Below are 26,742 nucleotides of genomic sequence, written 5' to 3' on the forward strand. Positions count from 1 at the left end.
TCCCTCACTAAGAGGTTTAATGGTAGTCCAGCACTCTCCTATGTTTGAAAAAATCCTACCGAGTGGAGAGCTGTCCGCCCACTCGGGGGCTTGGCTGCAGTCGAGCACTCGCCTAAGTTCTCTCACTAAGAGGCTTAACAGCAGTCCAGCACTCGCCTAAGTTTGGAAAAATCCTACCGAGTGGAGAGCAATCCTCCCACTCGGGGGCTTAGCTGCAGTCCAGTACTCGCCTAAGTTTGAGACCCATCCCTATCCACAAGGACGACGAGGTGCAGGTCGACCGCAACCTTCTTCTTTGGAGCTGCGGCACTAATACAATGTCCGCTCCATCCCTATCCGCAAGGACGATGAGGTGCAGGTCGACTGCCACCTTCTCCTTCGGAGCTGCGACACAAATACAACGTCCGCTCCATCTCTATCCGCAATGACGAAGAGGTGCAGCAAGCAAAGTCCATCCGAAGGCAAACACAAGCACATTCGGAGATAAACCAAATTCAGATAAATACTAAAAGGTTCCAAGCAGCGAATCAAAAGTACTCGGGCACCAAGCCCGAAGGAGTTTAACGGTTACAGAAACCACTCGGCATTCCGAGGCAAATTTAAAGCGTATCCAAGTTTCATAAGATTGTTCACTAAGCCGGAGGAGCACTGGCAGGCTCCACGAATGAGTCTAGATCGATCCCATCAGCGATCCAAGTGGCGGCAGCAATGAAAGTCTCCATGAAGGACTGGAAGTCGTGCTATTTGGTGTTAGTGACTTTGATCGCAGCCAGCTTGTCTTCACGAACCTCCTTGCAATGGACTCGCACCAGGGACAGCGCCACGTCAGCACCGCACCGGGCGGAGGATTTCTTCCATTCCTGCACTCGGTCAGGGATCTCGTTCAGTCGAGTCATCAGAGATTACAGATCATTCTTAAGAATCACCTCCGGCCAAAGCGTCGAGTCGATTCGAGAGACAACCTCCTTCAGGCATGCGAAGTAGCTTGTGGTGCTAGCGATACGGGATTCCAGTCAGAGCACGTTCATCGCAGTTTCGCCACAGACCGGGGAAGCGATAGGGCCCAGACCCGTCTCGACCCTCCCAGTTTCATTGTCAAAGTCTTGACAAAGTTCTGCAGCCAAAAGTCAGTTCAGTCAACCGAGCAAAATCTGATGGCAAACGTCAACACAGTCGGATTAAAAGAAATACCTCCCAGCACGAGATAAAGCTTCTTGGCGAGGGTCCTCAGAGAAGCTTCTGTGTCGTTCCTCTTGCCGATCGCAGACTCCAACTTTTCGTTCAGGGCGACTTTATCCTTCTTCAGGCTGGTCACTTCGCGGTTAGCTTCATTAAGACAAGATGTCAGTCTAGTCACCTCTCCTTCAAGCATTCCGACTGAAGCAAGCTTCTTCTCTGTGAGAGTGGTTTTGTCTTGGGCTGATTTTTGCACGGCGGCGAGGTCCAAGTCCTTCTTGTCCAGAGCTGCCAGGACCCCGACTCGATGTCACATCGATCTAGCCGGTAACACCTCATATCACTTTGCGGCCTCACGCACGGTATCCCCACGGGTGTCGCCTTACCTTTGCCCGGGACCGTTTGCGCATTTTGGCTCACGTATATGATAGTGTCGCTAGCATCCATATGATAAAGAGCCCGGGCTGACATGACTAGTCGTAAACCCAAAGTGGCACAGACTTACAGGGACAGGCATCCATGACCCAGCTTCGAACGTGTCGGTCATCAGCAAGTGGGTCCGGGCTGTAGCACTGGGCTAGCAGGACTCCGGTAAACCGGGCTGTAGCGGGCTAGCAGGACTCCGGTACTCAAAGCGTGACATTTCCCCGAAGGGACAGACACAGGAACGAAGAAGGACACATGCCGGCCAGCCTAAGTGTTCCAGAGTAGTAGCAAGCTACCATGGCTCAGCGGTAACACTAGGAGACATTTCCCGGTAAGAGAGGCTACTAAAGATAAACAACTAGATAGTCAGATCCCACACATACCAAGCATTTCAATCATACACACAATATGCTCGATATGTGCAAATACAACGAAGCATCACAACATGACTCTACGACACAAGTACTTTATTTAAGGCTCAGGGAGCCATACATAACATACACAAAGGTACGGGTCACACGACCCAGCATTCAAGTCATACAGTCATACAAGCCAACAGCGGAAGTAACTTGTCTGAGTACAGACAACTAGTAAAATAAAAGAGGCTTGGAAAGCCTAGCTATACTACAAGGTCCTTCACAAGCTCAGGGTCACCACCTGGGTCTTTAGCCTACTCGTTGATGTCAACGTCTACATAGAACCCATCAGAAGGGGTTGCAGCGTCTTCTGTAAAAATGTAAATTATAGCAACATGAGTACAAAGGTACTCAGCAAGACTTACATCAGATCCTACATACATGCACATTATCAAGAAGGGTTGGTGGAGTTATTGCAGCAAGCCAGCTTTGACTCTTGGCTAGACTATCCTACGATACTTCAACTTGAAATGGTTTTTCGCACACGAGTCCACTACTCACCACTTCAATACACTACCGAGGATCCACCTCCGTATTCCTACGGAAGAGCCATCCTCGGCACTCACACTTATCTTGAGGCTTTTAGTAGTTTCCATTTACTTGTCTATGAACTGTATAGGCAACCAAGTAGTCCTTTACTGCGGACGCGGCTATTCGAATAGATCATGTTAACCCTGCAGGGATGTACTCCTTCATACATGCTCTCACCACTTGCCGTCGTTTACACGACGTGTACTCGGCAACCTTCAAGCGGAAGCCCAACGTGGGTGTCGGCCACGACCTACCTAGTCACCTAAGCCTCCAGTCCAGGTTTATCGCCTATTCAGGTTCCATCCGCAGGGAGTCCGGCCGAGGTTTCCCATACGGCCCCGAACGATGTGAACAGGGTTCCCGAGATACCTAACGGGTATTCGGTACACCCGGCCACGTACCTACCGCATCACAGCCCACCCCTACGGTCAGCGCTGTCCACGGCCTCCAGTAGGCTACAAACACCAGAAACTACTTGCAACTCCTGGACGGAGAACTAGGGTGAATAAGAAGCCGAGAGGGTCCATTGGTTTCGGGCCCAATGCATGGTAGTAGCTGATTCTTAAATCACACATACAGATCTCAGTGCTTAAGGTCGGCTTCAATGAAACAACCCACCATGTACTCCTACATGGCCTCTCATCGATACCTTTACCAAATCGTGTTCACCACACCATTCTCATTACCGACATTAACATTTCACTCTAGCCCATCACCCAGATGAACCAGACCTGACACGACTCTAAGCATAGCAGGCATAGCAAGGTAGGAACAACACAGACATATGGCTCAATCAACTCCTACACATGCTAGTGGGTTTCATCTAGTTACTGTGGCAATGACAGGTCATGCAGAGGAAATGGGTTCAACTACCGTAGCACACAGCAGTTTGAATCGCGTTGTCTTAATGCAGTAAAAGAGAGCAGGAGCGAGAACATGGGATTGTATCGATATGATCAAATGGTTGGTTGCTTGCCTGATGGTTCGATGCACGGATATGGTTCTTCGTTAGGGTAATCACGGTACTCCTCGGGAACAGATCCTGTCGCAAAGGACATCGATACACAAGCATCACCAAACAATGTGCAACAATATGATGCATGCATGAAACATGGCAATATGAGTGTGTTGGGCTAATGCAACTAAAGCCAGAAGTGTTTGAACAAATTTGAATCAAAGATTCAAATTTCAAATTCAAATATGGCCTTTTAAAGTGCTTTTCCTTGTTCTGCTTGAATCATCAATTTAACTTGTTTAATCATGCATGAAAATAGTACAGATGGATAGATTGGATTTTTCTGATCATTTTTCATATATAATTTGTCCAATTTGGAGTTACAGAATAAAAGTTATGAATTTTGGAAGTTTAATTAATATTCTGGAATTTCCTGATTTAACTTAGAGTTGTGTCAGGTCTGGTTCATCTGGGTGATGGGCTAGAGTGAAATGATTATGTCGGTAATGAGAGTGGTGTGGTGAACACGATTTGGTAAAGGTATCGATGAGAGGCCATGTAGGAGTACATGGTGGGTTGTTTCATTGAAGCCGACCTTAAGCACTGAGATCTGTATGTGTGATTTAAGAATCAGCTACTACCATGCATTGGGCCCGAAACCAATGGACCCTCTCGGCTTCTTATTCACCCTAGTTCTCCGTCCAGGAGTTGCAAGTAGTTTCTGGTGTTTGTAGCCTACTGGAGGCCGTGGACAGCGCTGACCGTAGGGGTGGGCTGTGATGCGGTAGGTACGTGGCACGGTGTACCGAATACCCGTTAGGTATCTCGGGAACCCTGTTCACATCGTTCGGGGCCGTATGGGAAACCTCGGCCGGACTCCCTGCGGATGGAACCTGAATAGGCGATAAACCTGGACTGGAGGCTTAGGTGATTAGGTAGGTCGTGGCCGACACCCACGTTGGGCTTCCGCTTGAAGGTTGCCGAGTACATGTCGTGTAAACGGCGGTAAGTGGTGAGAGCGTGTGTGAAGAAGTACACCCCTGCAGGGTTAACCTAATCTATTCGAATAGCCGTGTCCACGGAAAAGGACCTCTGGGTTGCTTATATCAGTTCATAGACAAGTGAAAGTGGATACTCTAAAATACGCAAGATAAGCGTGAGTGCTATGGATGGCGTTCTCGTAGGGAGACGGGAGCGATTCCATAGTGGTGTATTGATATGGTGAATATGTGGACTCGTGTGCGCCACCTCAAAAGAGTTACATTGCAGTCATAGTTTAGGATAGCCACCGAGTCAAAGCTGGCTTGCTGCAGTTAAACCCCACCACCCCTTTGTTGATAATGATGCATATGTAGATAGTTCTGATGTAAGTCTTGCTGGGTACATTTGTACTCACGTTTGCCTATTTTATGTTTTGCAGAGAGACTTCGGTCTCGCTAGTAGTTTCACGTGGACTTCGACGTTTAGCTTGATACCTCAGCTACGATCTTGTGCCCCGGCAGGATCTGATAGATAGTCAGGCTTCTCAGCCTTTTTCATTTATAGATGTCTGTACTCAGACATGATAGCTTCCGCTTGTGCTTTGACTTGTATGCTCTGAGTGTTGGGTCATGAGACCCATGTTTGTAATATCTCGCTCCTCAGAGCCTAATGAATAAAGTACTTGTGTCGTAGAGTCATGTTGTGATGCTTCGTTGTATTTGCACATATCGAGCATACTGTGTGTGTGATTGAAATGCTTGGTATGTGTGGGATCTGACTATCTAGTTGTTTATCTTTAGTAGCCTCTCTTACCGGGAAATGTCTCCTAGTGTTACCGCTGAGCCATGGTAGCTTGCTACTGCTCTGGAACACTTAGGCTGGCCGGCATGTGTCCTTCTTCGTTCCTGTGTCTGTCCCTTCGGGGAAATGTCACGCTTTGAGTACCGGAGTCCTGTTAGCCCGCTACAGCCCGGTTTACCGGAGTCCTGCTAGCCCAGTGCTACAGCCCGGACCCACTTGCTGATGACCGACACGTTCGAAGCTGGGTCATGGATGCCTGTCCCTGTAAGTCTGTGCCACTTTGGGTTTATGACTAGTCATGTCAGCCCGGGCTCTTTATCATATGGATGCTAGCGACACTATCATATACGTGAGCCAAAAGGCGCAAACGGTCCCGGGCAAAGGTAAGGCGACACCCGTGGGAACACCGTGCGTGAGGCCGCAAAGTGATATGAAGTGTTACCGGCTAGATCGATGTGACATCGAGTCGGGGTCCTGACAGCGTTGGTAGCCTATGCCGGCCAGCCTAAGTGTTCCGGAGCAGTAGCAAGCTACCATGGCTCAGTGGAAACACTAGGAGACATTTCCCGGTAAGAGAGGCTACTAAAGATAAACCACTAGATGGTCAGATCCCACACATACCAAGCATTTCAATAACATACACACAATATGCTCGATATGTGCAATACAACATGGCATCACAAAATGACTCTACGACTCAAGTAGTTTATTCAATAGGCTCCGAGGAGCGAGATATTACAAACATGGGTCTCACGACCCAACAATCAAAGCATACAAGTCAAAGCACAAGCGGAAGCTATCATGTCTGAGTACAGACATCTATAAATGAAAAAGGCTGAGAAGCCTGACTATCTATCAGATCCTGCCGAGGGCACAAGATCGTAGCTGAGGTATCAAGCTAAACGTCGAAGTCCACGCGGAACTACTAGCGAGACTGAAGTCTCTCTGCAAAACGTAAAATAGGCAAACGTGAGTACAAATGTACCCAGCAAGACTTACATCAGAACTAACTACATATGCATCATCTTCAACAAAGGGGATGGTGGAGTTTGACTGCAGCAAGCCAGCTTTGACTCAGTGGCTAACCTGAACTACGACTGCAAATAACTTTTGAGGTGGCGCACACGAGTCCACATATTCACCATATCAATACACCACTATGGATCCGCTCCCGTCTCCCTACGAGAACGCCATCCATAGCACTCACGCTTATCTTGCGTATTTTAGAGTATCCACTTTCACTTGTCTATGAACTGATATAAGCAACCCAGAAGTCCTTTTCCGCGGACACGGCTATTCGAATAGATGATGTTAACCCTGCAGGGGTGTACTTCTTCATACATGTTTCCACCACTTAGCGTCTGCACACGACATGTGCTCGGCAGACTTCAAGCGAAAGCCGACGTGGGTGTAGACCACGACCTACCTAAACACTTAAGCCTCTAGTCCAGGTTTATCGCCTATTCAGGTTCCATCCGCAGGGAGTCCGGCCGAGGTTTCCCATACGGCCCCGAACGATGTGAACAGGGTTCCCGAGATACCTAACGGGTATTCGGTACACCCGGCCACGTACCTACCGCATCCCAGCCCACCCCTACGGTCAGCGCTGTCCACGGCCTCCAGTAGGCTACAAACACCAGAAACTACTTGCAACTCCTGGACAGAGAGCTAGGGTGAATAAGAAGTCGAGCGGGGTCATATTTCAGGGCCCAATGCATGGTAGTAGCTGTATCTTAAATCACACATACAGATCTCAGTGCTTAAGGTCGGCTTCAATGAAACAACCCACCATGTACTCCTACATGGCCTCTCATCGATACCTTTACCAAATCGTGTTCACCACACCACTCTCATTACCGACATAACATTTCACTCTAGCCCATCACCCAGATGAACCAGACCTGACACGACTCTAAGCATAGCAGGCATAGCAAGGTAGGAACAACACATACATATGGCTCAATCAACTCCTACACATGCTAGTGGGTTTCATCTAGTTACTGTGGCAATGACAGGTCATGCAGAGGAAATGGGTTCAACTACCGTAGCACACAGCAGTTTGAAACGCGTTGTCTTAATGCAGTAAAAGAGAGCAGGAGCGAGAACATGGGATTGTATCGATATGATCAAATGGTTGGTTGCTTGCCTGATGGTTCGATGCACTGATACGGTTCTTCGTTAGGGTAATCACGGTACTCCTCGGAGGCAGAACCTGCCGCAAGAACATCGATACACAAACATAACCAAACAATGTGCAACAATATGATGCATGCATGAAACATGGCAATATGAGTGTGTTGGGCTAATGCAACTAAAACCAGAAGGGTTTGAACAAATTTGAATCAAAGATTCAAATTTCAAACTCAAACATGGCCTTTTAAAGTGCTTTTCCTTGTTCTGCTTAAAACATCAATTTAACTTGTTTGATCATGCATGAAAATAGTACAGATGGATAGATTGTATTTTTTTGATCATTTTTCATATATAATTTGTCCAATTTGGAGTTACAGAATAAAAGTTATGAATTTTTGAAGTTTAAATAATATTCTGGAATTTCCTGATTTAATTTAAATCCAGAAATATAATTATTGCGCCAACATGACGTCAGCATGACGTCAGTGGTCAACTGCGGCTGTCTGGGGTCAAACCTGACGTGTGGGGGCCACACGTCAGTGACAGGGGGGTTTAACAGGTTTAAATTAATCCTAATTAGGGATTAGTGGCACTGGGGCCCACTGGTCAGTGTCACGGGGGGTTAACTAACAGTGGTTAGCGCTAATCCTAATTAGCTACAGGGCTGGGCCCACCTATCAGGGACTCAGGGGGGGTCCTGCCGTGGTCAAAGTGGGTCAAACCCACCGGCGACATGACGCCGGCGAGGCCCGAGACGGCGGCGCGATGCGGGATCGCGCTACAGGGCACGGGCGAGGCCGTGCTTGGGCTCATTGGAGAGCTCTTGCTCCCGCGCATCGAACGGGGGTGGTGGCCGTGCCTGGGGTGGCCTGTACCATCGACGGCGGCGACCGTGGCGGCTGCCGGAGCTCGGTTGAGCTCGGGGTCGAGGCTACAACGGCTGCGGGGATGCGGGGTTGGCACCTACGGCTTCTACGCGGTGCGGTGAGTGCGTGGGTGTGCTCGGTTGGGCGCTACGGTGACCGTGGCCACGACGGCGACATCGCCGGCAGCGTTGAGCTTCGGAGCTCAAGGGGGCGGCAGCTACAGAAGGCTAGGGACGACGGGGCAAGGGGGAATCGAATCGGTGGCTCACCGCGGAGCTGCAGGGATGGTTAGCGGGCTCGGGGACGGCCGGAGTGCAGCGAATCGACGGCGATGACCTCCGGTGGCCGAGGAGGGGAACGGCGACGTAGGCGGCGATGCAGGGCTTCCGGAGACCCGTGGAGCGGTGGGGAGGAAGAGGGGGTCGAGGCGGAGCTCCTGAGCTAGTCGGGGGAGCGAGGGGTGGCCGGAGACGGCTGCTGTGGCGAACGGCGGCGATGGTGGTGTTCGGCCGTGTGAGAGAGAGAGCGAGGGAGAGGAGGGAGGAACTGAGGGAGAGTGAGAGAGAGCAGGGGGGAGGCGTGGCGTCGTCCGGGGCATCGAGCGAGGAGGGGAGGGCAGGCAGGCAGCCGAGCAGGTGGCGTGGCGCGGTGGCGCGCGCGCGCGCCTGCCACACTCCCCTCCCTCTGTCGAGGACGAAGACGACAGAGGAGGGAGGCGGGTTGGGCCGCCTGCTGGCTGGGCCAGCCAGCTGGCTGGGCCGCACAGTGGAGGAGCCCAGGTAAGCTCCTCCTGTTATTTAATTTTCTGTTTTTCTAATTTCTGACATTTGTTTTGATTTAAATAATACATTAAATCATTTATTTAACTTATGCCAATTTTTGCAGGAGCTAGATATATTATTCCAGAGCTCCTTTATGATTGGCATAATATTTGGACATATATTAATATATATAATTAATATATTTCCAATGCAAATATTTATGCATTAATTCCAAATGCCCAAAATAAATACCTATGAGCTCTTAAAAATATTGGTTTGATTTTTATCTCTGTCCAATATTTTCAGAGAGCAACATGAGCATTTTCTTGGACCCTTTTGGAGAAATTTTTATTTGGGTCATTTTCAAAATGATTCTGAGGGTTTCACAGATCCCCATTTCAAGTTTCTGATGAAAGAGTAAACATGATGCAACACTCTAATGCATGACTAGCTAGGGTGTGACAACTCACCCCCACTCAAAAGAATCTCGTCCCGAGATTTGGGTTCCTCCGGGAAGAAGGCGGGATACTCAAGTCGAAGACGATCCTCCCTTTCCCAGGTTGCTTCATCCTCCGAATGGTGCGACCATTGAACTTTGAGAAACTTGATATTATGACGTCGGGTGGTACGTTCGGCCTGATCGAGGATACGAATGGGGTACTCTCGATATGTAAGATTATCTTGGAGATCAAGCGTTTCGTGGTCCACTTCACGGATAGGATCCGAGAAGCAACGCCTGAGTTGAGAAACGTGGAAGACATCATGGACTCTGGAGAGGTGCGGAGGTAGTTCCAACTGGTAGGCAACTTCTCCTCGTTTGGCGAGAATGCGAAAAGGTCCAATGTAACGAGGAGCCAATTTGCCTTTGATACCGAAACGATGGGTTCCCTTCAGAGGGGTGACCCAAAGATAAGCCTTCTCGTCAACCTCGAAAGTCATAGCCTTATGTTTTCGGTCATATTGACTCTTTTGACGAGATTGGGCTGTTTTCAACTTTTCACGAACGATACGAACTTGTTGTTCTGCTTCCTGAATCATATCCGGGCCAAAGAATTGTCTTTCCCCGGTCTCTGACCAGTTAAGGGGTGTTCGACACCGTCGTCCATAGAGAACTTCAAAAGGGGCTTTACCCAAGCTAGATTGATAGCTGTTGTTGTAAGCGAATTCGGCAAATGGAAGGCACTTCTCCTAGTCCATCCCGAATGAGATAACAGAGGCTCGAAGCATGTCTTCTAGAATTTGGTTGACGCGTTCCACTTGACCACTCGACTGAGGGTGGAAAGCAGTGCTAAAGGAGAGACGGGTTCCCATAGCATTTTGGAAACTTTCCCAAAATCGAGAGGTGAAAAGACTTCCTCGATCCGAGTTAATTTCCGAAGGAACACCATGAAGAGACACTATACGGGAGATGTATAAGTCTGCCAGCTGACTAGCGGTTATACTCTCACGAACAGGTAGGAAATGGGCTACTTTGGAAAGACGATCGACAACGACGAAGATAGCATTATTCCCTCTCTTGGTCCTGGGAAAACCGGTAATGAAATCCATACCAATTTTATCCCATTTCCATTCAGGAATAGCTAAGGGTTGAAGGGTGCCAGCAGGCCGTTGATGCTCTGCTTTTACACGACGACAGACGTCGCAATTTGCATTATACTGAGCAATCTCTCTCTTCATCCTAGTCCACCAGAACCTCTAGCGTAGGTCCTGATACATCTTAGTACTACCGGGATGAATAGTGAGAGGAGATTCATGAGCTTCCTTAAGGATCAGTCGCCTCAGGTTGCGCACTTTGGGAACCACTAGTCGATTTCCGAAGTATACGACCCCTTGATCATTAACGTAGAAGCAATTCGCAATTCCTTTCTGAACGTTTCTCTTGATGCGGGAGATTCCCGGATCTACCTTCTGTGCTTTGATAATCTGATCCGTAAGGGTAGGTTTTGCCACCAAGGTGGAAAGAAAACCTTGAGGAACAATGTGAAGGTTAAGCTTCCGAAATTCCTCATGGAGAAGCGGTTGACTTTGTTGTAACATCAAGTTGTTACAATAAGATTTACGACTTAGCGCATCAGCCATGACGTTGGCTTTCCTTGGGGTGTAGGTTATCCCTAAATCGAAGTCTGTGATCAACTCAACCCAACGTCTTTGCCTGAGATTCAGATCCGGTTGGGTGAAAATGTACTTCAGACTTTGGTGATCGGTGAATATTTCGCAACGGTTACCGAGGAGGTAATGTCGCCAGGTCTTAAGTGCGTAGACTACGGCTGCAAGCTCTAGATCATGAGTAGGATAATTCTCCTCATGTGGGTGCAATTGTCGTGAAGCGTAGGCAATTACATGTCGATCTTGCATAAGGATGCAACCTAGTCCTTGTCGCGAGGCGTCGCAGTAGATAACAAAGTCTTTGGAGAAGTCTGGCGGTACCAGTACGGGAGCAGAAGTCAGGCGTCTTTTCAGTTCCTCAAAGCTGTGCTCACATTGTGGAGTCCACTCGAACTTCTTATCTTTCTTGAGGAGTTCGGTTAGAGGTTTAGCAACCTTGGAGAAGTTCTCGATAAAGCGACGACAATAGCTCGCTAAGCCTAGAAAACTCCGAACTTGCTTGACCGATTCAGCTGGAGTCCAATTAAGGACGGCTTGAACTCGCTCAGGGTTAACAGCAATACCTTTACCAGATATCACATGACCCAGATAGGTCACTTCTGACAACCAGAATTCACATTTAGAAAATTTGGCATAAAGGCGATGCTCTCGAAGTTTCTTCAACACTAGCCTTAGATGTTCGGCATGTTCTTCCTCGTTCTTGGAGTAGATGAGTATATCATCGAGGTAAACCACGACGAATTTATCCAAATACTCCATGAAGATTGAGTTCATTAACCGAGAAAAGGTGGATGGAGCGTTGGTTAAACCGAAGGACATGACGGTGTACTCGTATTGGCCATAACGAGTAACAAAGGCCATTTTAGGAATGTCCCCGTTTCTGATTTTGATTTGATGGTAGCCCAACCTCAAATCCATCTTGGAGAAGACTGAGGATCCAGCGAGCTGATCATACAGGTCGTTGATCCTGGGAAGCGGATATTTGTTCTTGATTGTGACCAAATTGACAGGTCGGTAATCTACAACCATCCGGTCCGTACCATCCTTCTTCTTGACGAATAGGACGGGGCAAGCCCACGGAGATGAGCTAGGTCGGATGAAACCCTTTTTCAAGGACTCATCGAGTTGTTTCTTAAGCTCGGCTAGTTCTAGGGGTGCCATCTTATAAGGTCTTCTAGCAATCGGAACGGTTCCTGGAATGAGGTCTATTACGAACTCAACATCCCTGTCAGGTGGAACACCTGGCAATTCCTCTGGAAAGACATCCGGGAAGTCACGGACTACCGGAACGTCCTCAAGGTCTGGCAAAGGGCTGGCGTTAAGAGAATATAACTGTCGCTTGGCTATTCGGGTCAAGACATTGACTATCTTCCCCGAAGGATGGGTGAGTTGAACAGTCCTAGAGAAGCAATCAATTTGGGCATGATGAGCTGACATCCAGTCCATACCCAGAATGATATTAATATCTGAAGATTTAAGGGCTATCAAAGACGCGAGGAAAACAAGTCTGTCGACTTGGATTTCATTTCCATAACTTACCCTAGAGGTCTGCCATCTAGAACCAGGGGTAGAAATTTCCATAGTGGATGGCATGTCACAGAATGCAACGTTATGCAAACGAGCATAATTTTCGGATATAAAAGAATGAGAGGCTCCTGTATCGAAAAGAACAGATGCCGGGTGGCAATTAACAAGAAGCATACCGAGAACGACGTTGGGATCCTCTTGAGCTTCTTCGGCAGAGATACAGTTGACATGGCCACGTGAAGCGGTGACCGGCTTGGCGTGGAATATTTTTCCTGTCGGCTTGCCACGGCCAACAGCTTTAGCAGACTGGTTGGGGTTGGTCTGGGGACACTCACGCATATAGTGACCAGATTCCCCGCACTTGAAACAAGTCACGGAACTGGTACGTGGAGGAGCATTGTTGGTTGGACCACCATAGGGCTTGGCCGGTGCAGACTGTTGAACAGGGCGAGGCGCCTGGAAGGATGGCCTCGGTGTGAACCTGGGTGGCAGGGCGGTGTTGGGCACCCACACGCGGCGCTTCTGAGGACCAGCACCGATGAGGAACCCATGTCACGGCCATGCTTGCGTGTTGCGTCATAGTCAGTCTGACCAGTTTCAGCACTGATGGCTTTGTTGACAAGTTTCTGAAAAGATGTGCACTCATGCAGACGGAGGTCACGGCGAAGCTCAGGACTAAGGCCCTTACGGAACCTTGCTTGCTTCTTGGCGTCAGTAGAAACTTCCTCGGTTGCATATCGTGCGAGATTACCGAACTCCCTGCTGTAAACATCCACAGAAAGTCGGCCTTGGGTGAAACTGCAAAATTCTTCACGTTTACGGTCCATGAGACCCTCCGGAATGTGATGTTCACGGAAAGCCTCGCTGAACTCAGCCCAAGTAGTGACATGGCCCGCTGGGCGCATAGCTCCATAATTCTCCCACCATAGACTGGCGGGGCCTTCAAGATGATATGCAGCAAAGGTGACCTTGTCAGCCTTAGCTACTAGCGCGGAACGCAGCTTGTGAGAGATACTGCGAAGCCAGTCATCAGCGTCGAGAGGCTCGACGGAGTGGTGGAACGTGGGTGGATGCAATTTGATAAAATCACTGAGTGACACCACGTTAATCCTCTGATGGTGTGCTGTATTCTGTTCAATACGCTCCAACAAACGGTTGGTCTCCCGCTTGTTTCTCTCAGCTTCCATCATAACCTCGGCTAGGGAAGGAGGATGAGGCAGATTTTCATTCCTGCCTTCACTGCCTTCGGCCTGCTCTTGAGAAGCAGGGTTAGCACGCGTGTTGACCATCCTAGGTAAACAAGACAATGATTTTAGTCAGAATGTTAAAATTCCGACATAGGATACAGAATGTAAGGAATAACTCGAAATGCAAGATGATCATCCGTATGACATGGTAAAAACAGAAACTGCTTCTTATTCCATCGTCATACACACCATACAGGGTTTAGTACAAGACCAAACAAAGTACTATTACGGTGAAAGAGGATTACATCTCATCGGAGGCATCCCAAGCTCCTATACATTATTTTTCTACACCTCCGGAAAGAGTACAAACTAGGTCATATCCCACGAGTCACGCGGGACGATAGATGACACAACTAGTGCGAACTAGTGATACTACCACTAACTCAGACCGATCCGTAGTAGTCCTCGTAGAAGTCACCTCCATAGCCTGGAAGCTCAACATGATCATCCGGAAACAGACGATCTCGCGGAGCTTGTGGACCATAGGGGCTAGGATGAGGTCTTGGACCAACAGACGGTGGCCTGCGAGGACCGCGAGGTGGGGTGATGCCTCCTACATCACGCCAAACCATCACGTCCGGCAGAGCAGATCTCACAGGATAGAGATCGCGCATATCCGAATATCCAGCCTGCACCGCCGGTGCAAACCGAGTCAAAGTGGCCCAGTGGTCAGCATGGGTATTGAAGAGCTCTAACCTCAAGGCCCGATTTTCACGGTCCTTATCCTCGAGCATCTCAGCAGTAGTGCGAGTCCGTGAATCCTCCTGGGTGGGGTCAGCATAGATAGCCTGGAGATACCCTTGTGCTCCCGGAAGTGATCCTGGCATATACCGGAAATCAGAGTCCCGAAATAGACCAGATCTGACTCGCATAATGGTCATCATAGAGTAGGCGGCGTCCTGCACAGCCATCTCAATAGTAACCCCGAGTCCATAGGAGCAGTGAAGAGGCTCGGTGGATCCAGGATAAGATGGAAATATCCTGACAGTGCAGAGATACTGGCTTTGATTAAAGTCTCGGAATTGCTCTTCGACCGTGTACTCGGGATACCAGCGGTATCCAGCCTCAGTCATTACCCTGACCAACTTGGCAGTATGGCCGGGTACATCTAGGCATCGAGTCAGGCGAACCACTTGATTGAGGTCGCGAGTGGCCATCTGAAAGCACAATCATAATGCAAGGGCATTAGAATTTCTAGCAAAATTTCGGCAGCATAACAGCTGTAAATGCTCAAAAAGGATTTTGAGACATTTGACAAAGGATTTCGTACACACTCAACATCATCATATCAAAGTTCTGAAACCATTCTAGCAACATAATGTGGTAGTAGAACTGAACTAGGCTTGTAACCATCAAACTTATAAGGTACTACTGATTAGTAACTCGTGATCCTGATAGAGAGAACAGATCCTAATTCCTTAACCCCCGGTGGAAGAATGGACTGACTCAGATCAGAATGTCATAAGATAAAGGAGTAAAAAGAGCCTTACGTTCCAACCCACAAACAATTCCCCTACATATAACTAAAGAATTTCTAGACTCAACATCGACCAGTTTGGCTTGGAGAACCTACAGGCAGTCCGGCTCTGATACCAACGCTGTCAGGACCCCGACTCGATGTCACATCGATCTAGCCGGTAACACCTCATATCACTTTGCGGCCTCACGCACGGTATCCCCACGGGTGTCGCCTTACCTTTGCCCGGGACCGTTTGCGCATTTTGGCTCACGTATATGATAGTGTCGCTAGCATCCATATGATAAAGAGCCCGGGCTGACATGACTAGTCGTAAACCCAAAGTGGCACAGACTTACAGGGACAGGCATCCATGACCCAGCTTCGAACGTGTCGGTCATCAGCAAGTGGGTCTGGGCTGTAGCACTGGGCTAGCAGGACTCCGGTAAACCGGGCTGTAGCGGGCTAGCAGGACTCCGGTACTCAAAGCGTGACATTTCCCCGAAGGGACAGACACAGGAACGAAGAAGGACACATGCCGGCCAGCCTAAGTGTTCCAGAGCAGTAGCAAGCTACCATGGCTCAGCGGTAACACTAGGAGACATTTCCCGGTAAGAGAGGCTACTAAAGATAAACAACTAGATAGTCAGATCCCACACATACCAAGCATTTCAATCATACACACAATATGCTCGATATGTGCAAATACAATGAAGCATCACAACATGACTCTACGACACAAGTACTTTATTTAAGGCTCAGGGAGCCATACATAACATACACAAAGGTACGGGTCACACGACCCAGCATTCAAGTCATACAGTCATACAAGCCAGCAGCGGAAGTAACTTGTCTGAGTACAGACAACTAGTAAAATAAAAGAGGCTTGGAAAGCCTAGCTATACTACAAGGTCCTTCACAAGCTCAGGGTCACCACCTGGGTCTTTAGCCTACTCGTTGATGTCAACGTCTACATAGAACCCATCAGAAGGGGTTGCAGCGTCTTCTGTAAAAATGTAAATTATAGCAACATGAGTACAAAGGTACTCAGCAAGACTTACATCAGATCCTACATACATGCACATTATCAAGAAGGGTTGGTGGAGTTATTGCAGCAAGCCAGCTTTGACTCTTGGCTAGACTATCCTACGATACTTCAACTTGAAATGGTTTTTCGCACACGAGTCCACTACTCACCACTTCAATACACTACCGAGGATCCACCTCCGTCTTCCTACGGAAGAGCCATCCTCGGCACTCACACTTATCTTGAGGCTTTTAGTAGTTTCCATTTACTTGTCCATGAACTGTATAGGCAACCAAGTAGTCCTTTACCGCGGACGCGGCTATTCGAATAGATCATGTTAACCCTGCAGGGATGTACTCCTTCATACATGCTCTCACCACTTGCCGTCGTTTACACGACGTGTACTCGGCAACCTTCAAGCGGAAGCCCAACGTGGGTTTCGGCCACGACCTACCTAGTCACCTAAGCCTCCAGTCCAGGTTTATCGCCTATTCAGGTTCCATCCGCAGGGAGTCCGGCCGAGGTTTCCCATACGGCCCCGAACGATGTGAACAGGGTTCCCGAGATACCTAACGGGTATTCGGTACACCCGGCCACGTACCTACCGCATCACAGCCCACCCCTACGGTCAGCGCTGTCCACGGCCTCCAGTAGGCTACAAACACCAGAAACTACTTGCAACTCCTGGACGGAGAACTAGGGTGAATAAGAAGCCGAGAGGGTCCATTGGTTTCGGGCCCAATGCATGGTAGTAGCTGATTCTTAAATCACACATACAGATCTCAGTGCTTAAGGTCGGCTTCAATGAAACAACCCACCATGTACTCCTACATGGCCTCTCATCGATACCTTTACCAAATCGTGTTCACCACACCACTCTCATTACCGACATAATCATTTCACTCTAGCCATCACCTAGATGAACCAGACCTGACACGACTCTAAGCATAGCAGGCATAGCAAGGTAGGAACAACACATACATATGGCTCAATCAACTCCTACACATGCTAGTGGGTTTCATCTAGTTACTGTGGCAATGACAGGTCATGCAGAGGAAATGGGTTCAACTACCGTAGCACACAGCAGTTTGAAACGCGTTGTCTTAATGCAGTAAAAGAGAGCAGGAGCGAGAACATGGGATTGTATCGATATGATCAAATGGTTGGTTGCTTGCCTGATGGTTCGATGCACTGATACGGTTCTTCGTTAGGGTAATCACGGTACTCCTCGGAGGCAGAACCTGCCGCAAGGAACATCGATACACAAACATCACCAAACAATGTGCAACAATATGATGCATGCATGAAACATGGCAATATGAGTGTGTTGGGCTAATGCAACTAAAACCAGAAGGGTTTGAACAAATTTGAATCAAAGATTCAAATTTCAAACTCAAACATGGCCTTTTAAAGTGCTTTTCCTTGTTCTGCTTAAAACATCAATTTAACTTGTTTGATCATGCATGAAAATAGTACAGATGGATAGATTGGATTTTTCTGATCATTTTTCATATATAATTTGTCCAATTTGGAGTTACAGAATAAAAGTTATGAATTTTTGAAGTTTAAATAATATTCTGGAATTTCCTGATTTAATTTAAATCCAGAAATATAATTATTGCGCCAACATGACGTCAGCATGACGTCAGTGGTCAACTGCGGCTGTCTGGGGTCAAACCTGACGTGTGGGGGCCACACGTCAGTGACAGGGGGGTTTAACAGGTTTAAATTAATCCTAATTAGGGATTAGTGGCGCTGGGGCCCACTGGTCAGTGTCAGGGGGGTTAACTAACAGTGGTTAGCGCTAATCCTAATTAGCTACAGGGCTGGGCCCACCTATCAGGGACTCAGGGGGGGGTCCTGCCGTGGTCAAAGTGGGTCAAACCCACCGGCGACATGACGCCGGCGAGGCCCGAGACGGCGGCGCGATGCGGGATCGCGCTACAGGGCACGGGCGAGGCCGTGCTTGGGCTCGTTGGAGAGCTCTTGCTCCCGCGCATCGAACGGGGGTGGTGGCCGTGCCTGGGGTGGCCTGTACCATCGACGGCGGCGACCGTGGCGGCTGCCGGAGCTCGGTTGAGCTCGGGGTCGAGGCTACAACGGCTGCGGGGATGCGGGGTTGGCACCTACGGCTTCTACGCGGTGCGGTGAGTGCGTGGGTGTGCTCGGTTGGGCGCTACGGTGACCGTGGCCACGACGGCGACATCGCCGGCAGCGTTGAGCTTCGGAGCTCAAGGGGGCGGCAGCTACAGAAGGCTAGGGACGACGGGGCAAGGGGGAATCGAATCGGTGGCTCACCGCGGAGCTACAGGGATGGTTAGCGGGCTCGGGGACGGCCGGAGTGCAGCGAATCGACCGCGATGACCTCCGGTGGCCGAGGAGGGGAACGGCGACATAGGCGGCGATGCAGGGCTTCCGGAGACCCGTGGAGCGGTGGGGAGGAAGAGGGGGTCGAGGCGGAGCTCCTGAGCTAGTCGGGGGAGCGAGGGGTGGCCGGAGACGGCTGCTGTGGCGAACGGCGGCGATGGTGGTGTTCGGCCGTGTGAGAGAGAGAGCGAGGGAGAGGAGGGAGGAACTGAGGGAGAGTGAGAGAGAGCAGGGGGGAGGCGTGGCGTCGTCCGGGGCATCGAGCGAGGAGGGGAGGGCAGGCAGGCAGCCGAGCAGGTGGCGTGGCGCGGTGGCGCGCGCGCGCGCCTGCCACACTCCCCTCCCTCTGTCGAGGACGAAGACGACAGAGGAGGGAGGCGGGTTGGGCCGCCTGCTGGCTGGGCCAGCCAGCTGGCTGGGCCGCACAGTGGAGGAGCCCAGGTAAGCTCCTCCTGTTATTTAATTTTCTGTTTTTCTAATTTCTGACATTTGTTTTGATTTAAATAATACATTAAATCATTTATTTAACTTATGCCAATTTTTGCAGGAGCTAGATATATTATTCCAGAGCTCCTTTATGATTGGCATAATATTTGGACATATATTAATATATATAAATAATATATTTCCAATGCAAATATTTATGCATTAATTCCAAATGCCCAAAATAAATACCTATGAGCTCTTAAAAATATTGGTTTGATTTTTATCTCTGTCCAATATTTTCAGAGAGCAACATGAGCATTTTCTTGGACCCTTTTGGAGAAATTTTTATTTGGGTCATTTTCAAAATGATTCTGAGGGTTTCACAGATCCCCATTTCAAGTTTCTGATGAAAGAGTAAACATGATGCAACACTCTAATGCATGACTAGCTAGGGTGTGACAAGAGCCAACTTCATTTTCTCTGCAAAAGAAATAATCGAATCAAAAAAGAGATCAAAGAGATATATTGAAGTTCAGTCGGCAATCAGTTACATTCCATACCAGCGGCCTCGTCTTGAGCTTTTTTTAGATTTTGCTAAGCCAATTCCAAGTCTAAGTTGAGTTGCCTCTACTTCTCTTCGAGTTCGGCAAAGTTGGAGATAAGAGTACAAGACTTCTGCAGGAGGCAAGAAACATGTCAATCGATAGGTCCGAAAGCAGTTCATTTCCGAATGAATAAAACCTAAAGAAGTGGACAACAAGCTCTTCAGACCCCAGTCGACTGCTAGCAGTCGACCGCGGTCTCGGGGCCTACACCCAGTGGGTGCACTTGGCGTGCCCCCACCGGTTCTGATCCCACTCGCCTGGCCCGCCGGAGTCGAGTGCCAGGAGTAAAAAGAGAGAGAGAGAGAAAGAACAATTGCGTCGTCAAGAAAAGAAGAACTCAGACCACAGTCGACTGCCAGCAGTCGACCGCGGTCTCGGGGACTACACCCAGTGGGTGCACTTGGCGTGCCCCCACCGGTTCTGATCCCACTCGCCTAGACCGAGTGCAAGAGCGAAACTACCAAAAATGACAGCAACACCCAGTGGGTGCTCTAATTCAACGCGAACAACAGGAGATTGTGCAGAAGAATATTTTTCGAGAACAAAAACAGTCGGAAAGTCTACTCACCTCGACGTTGGCCCGAAGAGCGGCACTAGCATCGCAGGCAGCCTGGCTGCTCCCATGCACTATCTTCACCCGCTCCATCATCATATCAGCCTGTCGGATGGCTTCCGCAGCCGCCTCCGACTGGTTGTCTGGGACGGGGTAGCTGGTGAAAAAATGTGTAGACGACCCAGGTGCAGCTGCTTGAGGCTCCATGGTGTGGAGTTGGATAGTTGAAGGAACCACAGGCGCAGTCGACCTCGTGGGGTGCCCACTTGGCAAGGGTGCGGCGAACGTCATAGCGGCCCTGCGCGCATCTTTAGCTTGACAGACGGGAGGCGTTGCAGTTGGTTCCTGCCGAGCCACCCTGCCAGCTGTTACCTTCTTGCTCTTCCTAGGCTTAGGAGCCACATCTTCATCATCGTCCGGAAGGTCAATGATGTTGGGTGGAGCTGCAAGACAGAACATTCGACCCCAAGTTAACCACTCGACCCTAAAAGGATCAAGAATCAAAATCGCAAGAGTTCATACCTGGCTTAGAGGTCACCGCATCCTCCATTTCCTCGTCCCGGTACTGGTATGAAGAGGTCCCTGACGTAGCAGCACTGCAAAGGCCCGCAGTCAATCGGTTACACCCAGTTAATTGAGTCCACATAAAGGACAAGTCAGATGGTTACCCGGAGATAGTAGGAACGATCACTTTGATCCGAGGCAAAGCTTTAGGCGGTTTGGAAGAGATGGCTTTTGACACTTTCGGCGCTGGAAGCGGCGCAACCTTGGATTGCTTTGGAGGCTTCTCAGTCGGCGTCGGGGAAGATGTCCTAGGGCGCTTCGAGGATTGCCCGATCAGCGCAGCCACCAAGTCCGGAGCGCGTGCCAGGTCATGAGTGTGCTTGGACCTCCTCTCCCTGCGAGGAGGCGAGTCGACTTCCTCCTCATCGGTCGATTCATCACTCTCCTCGTCCTCCTCAGCTTCTGAATGCTCCTCGCCGCTCTCGCCCCCGCTCCCTTCTTCTTCAGCTCTTCTTCAGCGCCGGGGTCCTGCACTCCGTTGGGCATCGAGTACATTTCAATGAGGGCCTGAAAGGATAACAATCAAAAGGCATTCAATCAACAACAAACGAGACATCACGTGGTGAATCAGAAAGATACTTGATAAAACAGAAATATACCTGCTCCGGCTGGCGCGAGTTGTTGAATGGAATCACCCTCCTGGATCCCCGAGGGTTGTCTTTGTTGCCAGTGATTCCCCTCAACCAGTTCTCCAAGATATCCTTGCTAACCTCCTCTAGGTGGATCCGAGTGGTATCTTCAAGCCTAGAGTACATCCACATCGGATGATCGCGCGCCTGAAGATGTTGGATGCGTCGAACGAGAATGACCTCTAGCAGATCCATCCCGGTCACTCCGTCACAGACAAGCTGGACTACCCGTTCGACCAGCTCCTTGACCTGCGCCTTCTCTTCTGGAACTACCTTCAGGGGAGCAGGCTTCTCCACTCGAGCAAAGGAGAAAGGAGGAAGTCCAGTCGACTGGCCAGGGATTGGCTGATCCTTGCAGTAAAACCAAGTTGACTGCCAGCCCCGGACCGAGTCAGGAAGGATCATCGCCGGGAAAGTACTCTTGCTCCTCATCTGGATCCCCAGACCACCGCACATCTGGATCACCCGCGTCCTCTCGTCAGTCGACTTGGCCTTTTTGACCGACTGGGAACGACAAGTGAAGATGTGTTTGAAAAGCCCCCAGTGCGGTCGACAGCCCAAGAAGTTTTCGCACATGGACACGAAAGCGCCTAGATAGACTATGGTGTTCGGAGTGAAATGGTGGAGCTGAGCCCCAAAGAAGTTCAAAAAACCCCGGAATAAAGGGTGGGGAGGCAGCGAGAACCCGCGATCTACGTGGGTTGCTAGGAGGACACACTCACCCTCTCTAGGCTGCAGCTCAGTTTCGTTCCCCGGGAGCCGAACCGACTTGTGGGGGATCAATCCCCCTCCACCAGGTCGTCGAGGTCGTCCTGCGTGATTGCCGAGCGGATCCAGTCGCCTTGGATCCAGCCCGCCGGTAGGCCGGACCTCGATGAGGATCCACCCCGGCTGGTCCGCTTGCCCTTCGCCTTCGCGGTCGCCTTCTTCAAGCGTTCCAGCACCGCCGTCTTATCCTTCCCCATCGTGGCAGATCGAGCTCGAGCAGAGGTCCGGCGACGAGGCGGAAGCGAGAGTGGCAGAGAGATCGAGAGAAAGAGAAGACAGAATGGTGGCGTGTGGAGCAGAGGCTAGGCCCGAGACCTTTTATAAGACCTTCCGCCGAGTGGCTGACTAGTGGACCCAAGCGATCTAAACAAATCCCACAACAGTCGCGCCCGCAGTACGTGGCGAAAAAGGTGGTGCAGGGATCGAGGAGACTTACCTAATCTGTCCCGATGATCTCGTTTACTCCCGTCTGGCGCGCTTCCCAAAATTCGAATCCCGCGAGATCCACGAAGAGCGGAACAACCTGTCAGACTAAAGACAAACACCCTCTACATCATCATTCGGAATTCAACCATGAAAGTTCACTCAACAACAACCAAGAATGGACCAAGGCGACTGAGAAAGGAGTCGACGTCGTCTCCTCAACTCATTGTTTCAAGGAAAGGCATATTCATAGCACAAAGAGTGGGTCGGAAGTGTTCTCAACCCCTTCCTCATTCGAACCCTGATCCATTCGGGGGCTAATGATGAAGCTATGTACCTAGGGTACGGTCATGGACCTGTCCAGCATACGCTCCCCGAGGACATCTTTACAAAGAATCATAACCAGTCGAAGAGAAAATATCATCCACTCGACCATGAAGATATGCTCACTCGACTGCCTTGAAGACACTCGACCACCTTGAAGACTGATGGGTTTCGTAGTAATTTCAAAAACTTTCCTACGCACATGCAAGATCATGGTGATGCATAGCAATGAGGGGGGAGTGTGATCTACATACCTAGTAGATCGACAACGGAAGCGTTTGGTTGATGTAGTCGTACGTCTTCACGATCCGACCGATCAAGCACCGAAACTACGGCACCTGCAAGTTCTAGCACACGTTCAGCTCGATGATGATCCCCGGACTCCGATCCAGCAAAGTGTCGGGGAAGAGTTCCGTCAGCACGACGGCGTGGTGACGATCTTGATGCACTACAGCAGCAGGGCTTCGCCTAAACTCCGCTACAGTATTATCGAGGACTATGGTGGCTGGGGGCGCCGCACACGGCTAAGGAATAGATCACGTGGATCAACTTGTGTCTTTGGGGTGCCCCTTGCCTCAGTATATAAAGGATGGAGGAGCAGGAGGCTGGCCAAGGTTGGTGCGGCCAGGATGTGGAGTCCTACTAGGACTCCAAGTCCTAGTAGGAGTCCACCAAGAGGGGAGGAAAGGAGAAGGAAGTGGAGGAGAAGGAGAGGTGGCCGGCCCCTTTTCCCTAGTCCAATTCGGACTAGAGGGGAGGGGGGGCGCAGCAGCCCCTTGGCCCTTTCTCCTCTTGCCACTAAAGCCCATCAAGGCCCATTGCTTCTCACGTAACTACCCGGTACTCCGAAAAATACCCGAATCACTCGGAACCTTTCCGATGTCCGAATATAGTCGTCTAATATATCAATCTTTATGTCTCGACCATTTCGAGACTCCTCGTCATGTCCCCGATCTCATCCGGGATTCCGAACTCCTTCGATACATCAAAACTCATAAACTCATAAGGTAACTGTCATCGAAACCTTAAGCGTGCGGACCCTACGGGTTCGAGAACAATGTAGACATGACCGAGACACGTCTCCGGTCAATAACCAATAGCGGGACCTGGATGCCCATGTTGGCTCCTACATATTCTACGAAGATCTTTATCGGTCAGACCGCATAACAACATATGTTGTTCCCTTTGTCATCGGTATGTTACTTGCCCGAGATTCGATCGTCGGTATCTTAATACCTAGTTCAATCTCGTTACTGGCAAGTCTCTTTACTCGTTCTGTAATACATCATCCCGCAACTAACTCATTAGTTGCAATGCTTGCAAGGCTTAAGTGATGTGCATTACCGAGAGGGCCCAGAGATACCTCTCCGACAATCCGAGTGACAAATCCTAATCTCGAAATACGCCAACCCAACATGTACCTTTGGAGACACCTGTAGAGCTCCTTTATAATCACCCAGTTACGTTGTGACGTTTGGTAGCACACAAAGTGTTCCTCCGGCAAACGGGAGTTGCATAATCTCATAGTCATAGGAACATGTATAAGTCATGAAGAAAGCAATAGCAACATACTAAACGATCGGGTGCTAAGCTAATGGAATGGGTCATGTCAATCAGATCATTCACCTAATGATGTGATCCCATTAATCAAATAACAACTCTTTGTCTATGGTTAGGAAACATAAACATCTTTGATTAACGAGCTAGTCAAGTAGAGGCATACTAGTGACACTCTGTTTGTCTATGTATTCACACATGTATTATGTTTCCGGTTAATACAATTATAGCATGAATAATAAACATTTATCATGAAATAAGGAAATAAATAATAACTTTATTATTGCCTCTAGGGCATATTTCCTTCAGTCTCCCACTTGCACTAGAGTCAATAATCTAGTTCACATCGCCATGTGATTTAACAGCAATAGTTCACATCACCATGTGATTAACACCCATAGTTCACATCGATATGTGATCAACACCCAAAGGGTTTACTAGAGTCAGTAATCTAGTTCACATCGCTATGTGATTAACACCCAAAGAGTACTAAGGTGTGATCATGTTTTGCTTGTGAGATAATTTTAGTCAACGGGTCTATCACATTCAGATCCGTAAGTATTTTGCGAATTTCTATGTCAACAATGCTCTGCACGGAGCTACTCTAGCTTATTGATCCCACTTTCAATATGTATCTAGATCGAGACTTAGAGTCATCCAGATCTGTGTCAAAACTTGGATCGACGTAACTTTTTACGACCAACCTTTTTGTCACCTCCATAATTGAGAAATATTTCCTTATTCCACTAAGGATAATTTTGACCGTTGTCCAGTGATCTACTCTTAGATCACTATTGTATTCCCTTTCTTAACAAAGTGTAGGGTATACAATAGATCTGGTACACAACATGGCATACTTTATAGAACCTATGACTGAGGCATAGGGAATGACTTTAATTCTCTTTCTATCTTCTGCCGTGGTCGGGCTTTGAGTCTTACTCAACTTCACACCTTGTAACACAGGCAAGAAACTTTTTCTTTGACTGTTCCATTTTGAACTACTTCAAAATCTTGTCAAGGTATGTACTCATTGAAAAACTTATCAAGCATCTTGATCTATCTTTATAGATCTTGATACTCAATATGTAAGCAGCTTTACCGAGGTCTTTCTTTGAAAAACTCCTTTCAAACACTCCTTTATGCTTTGCAGAATAATTCTACATTATTTCCGATCAACAATATGTCATACACATATACTTATCAGAAATGATGTAGTGCTCCCACTCACTTTCTTGTAAATACAGGCTTCACCGCAAGTCTGTATAAAACTATATGCTTTGATCAACTTATCAAAGCGTATATTCCAACTCCGAGATTCTTGCACCAGTCCATAGATGGATCGCTGGAGCTTGCACACTTTGTTAACACCTTTAGGATCGACAAAACCTTCTAGTTGCATCATATACAACTCTTCTTTAGTAAATCCATTAAGGAATGCAGTTTTGTTTATCTATTTGCCAGATTTCATAAAATGCGGCAATTGCTAACATGATTCGGACAGACTTAAGCATAGATACGAGTGAGAAAATCTCATCGTAGTCAACACCTTGAACTTGTCGAAAACCTTTTGCGACAATTCTAGCTTTGTAGATAGTAACACTACTATCAGCGTCCGTCTTCCTCTTGAAGATCCATTTATTTTCTTTGGCTTGCCAATGATCGGGCAAATCCATCAAAGTCCATACTTTGTTCTCATACATGGATCATATCTCAGATTTCATGGCCTCAAACCATTTCGCGGAATCTAGGCTCATCATCGCTTCCTCATAGTTCGCAAGTTCGTCATGGTCTAGTAACATGACTTCCAGAACAGGATTACCGTACCACTCTAGTGCGGATCTCACTCTGGTTTACCTACGAGATTTGGTAGTAACTTGATCTGAAGTTACATGATCATCATCATTAGCTTCCTCACTAATTGGTGTAGTAGTCACAGGAACAGATTTCTGTGATGAACTACTTTCCAATAAGGGAGCAGGTACAGTTACCTCATCAAGTTCTACTTTCCTCCCACTCACTTCTTTCGAGAGAAACTCCTTCTCTAGAAAAACTCCGAATTTAGCAACAAAAGTCTTGCCTTCGGATCTGTGATAGAAGGTGTATCCAATAGTTTCCTT

This window comes from Triticum aestivum, chromosome 5A (assembly GCF_018294505.1).
Source record: "Triticum aestivum cultivar Chinese Spring chromosome 5A, IWGSC CS RefSeq v2.1, whole genome shotgun sequence".
Taxonomy (NCBI): Eukaryota; Viridiplantae; Streptophyta; class Magnoliopsida; order Poales; family Poaceae; genus Triticum; species Triticum aestivum.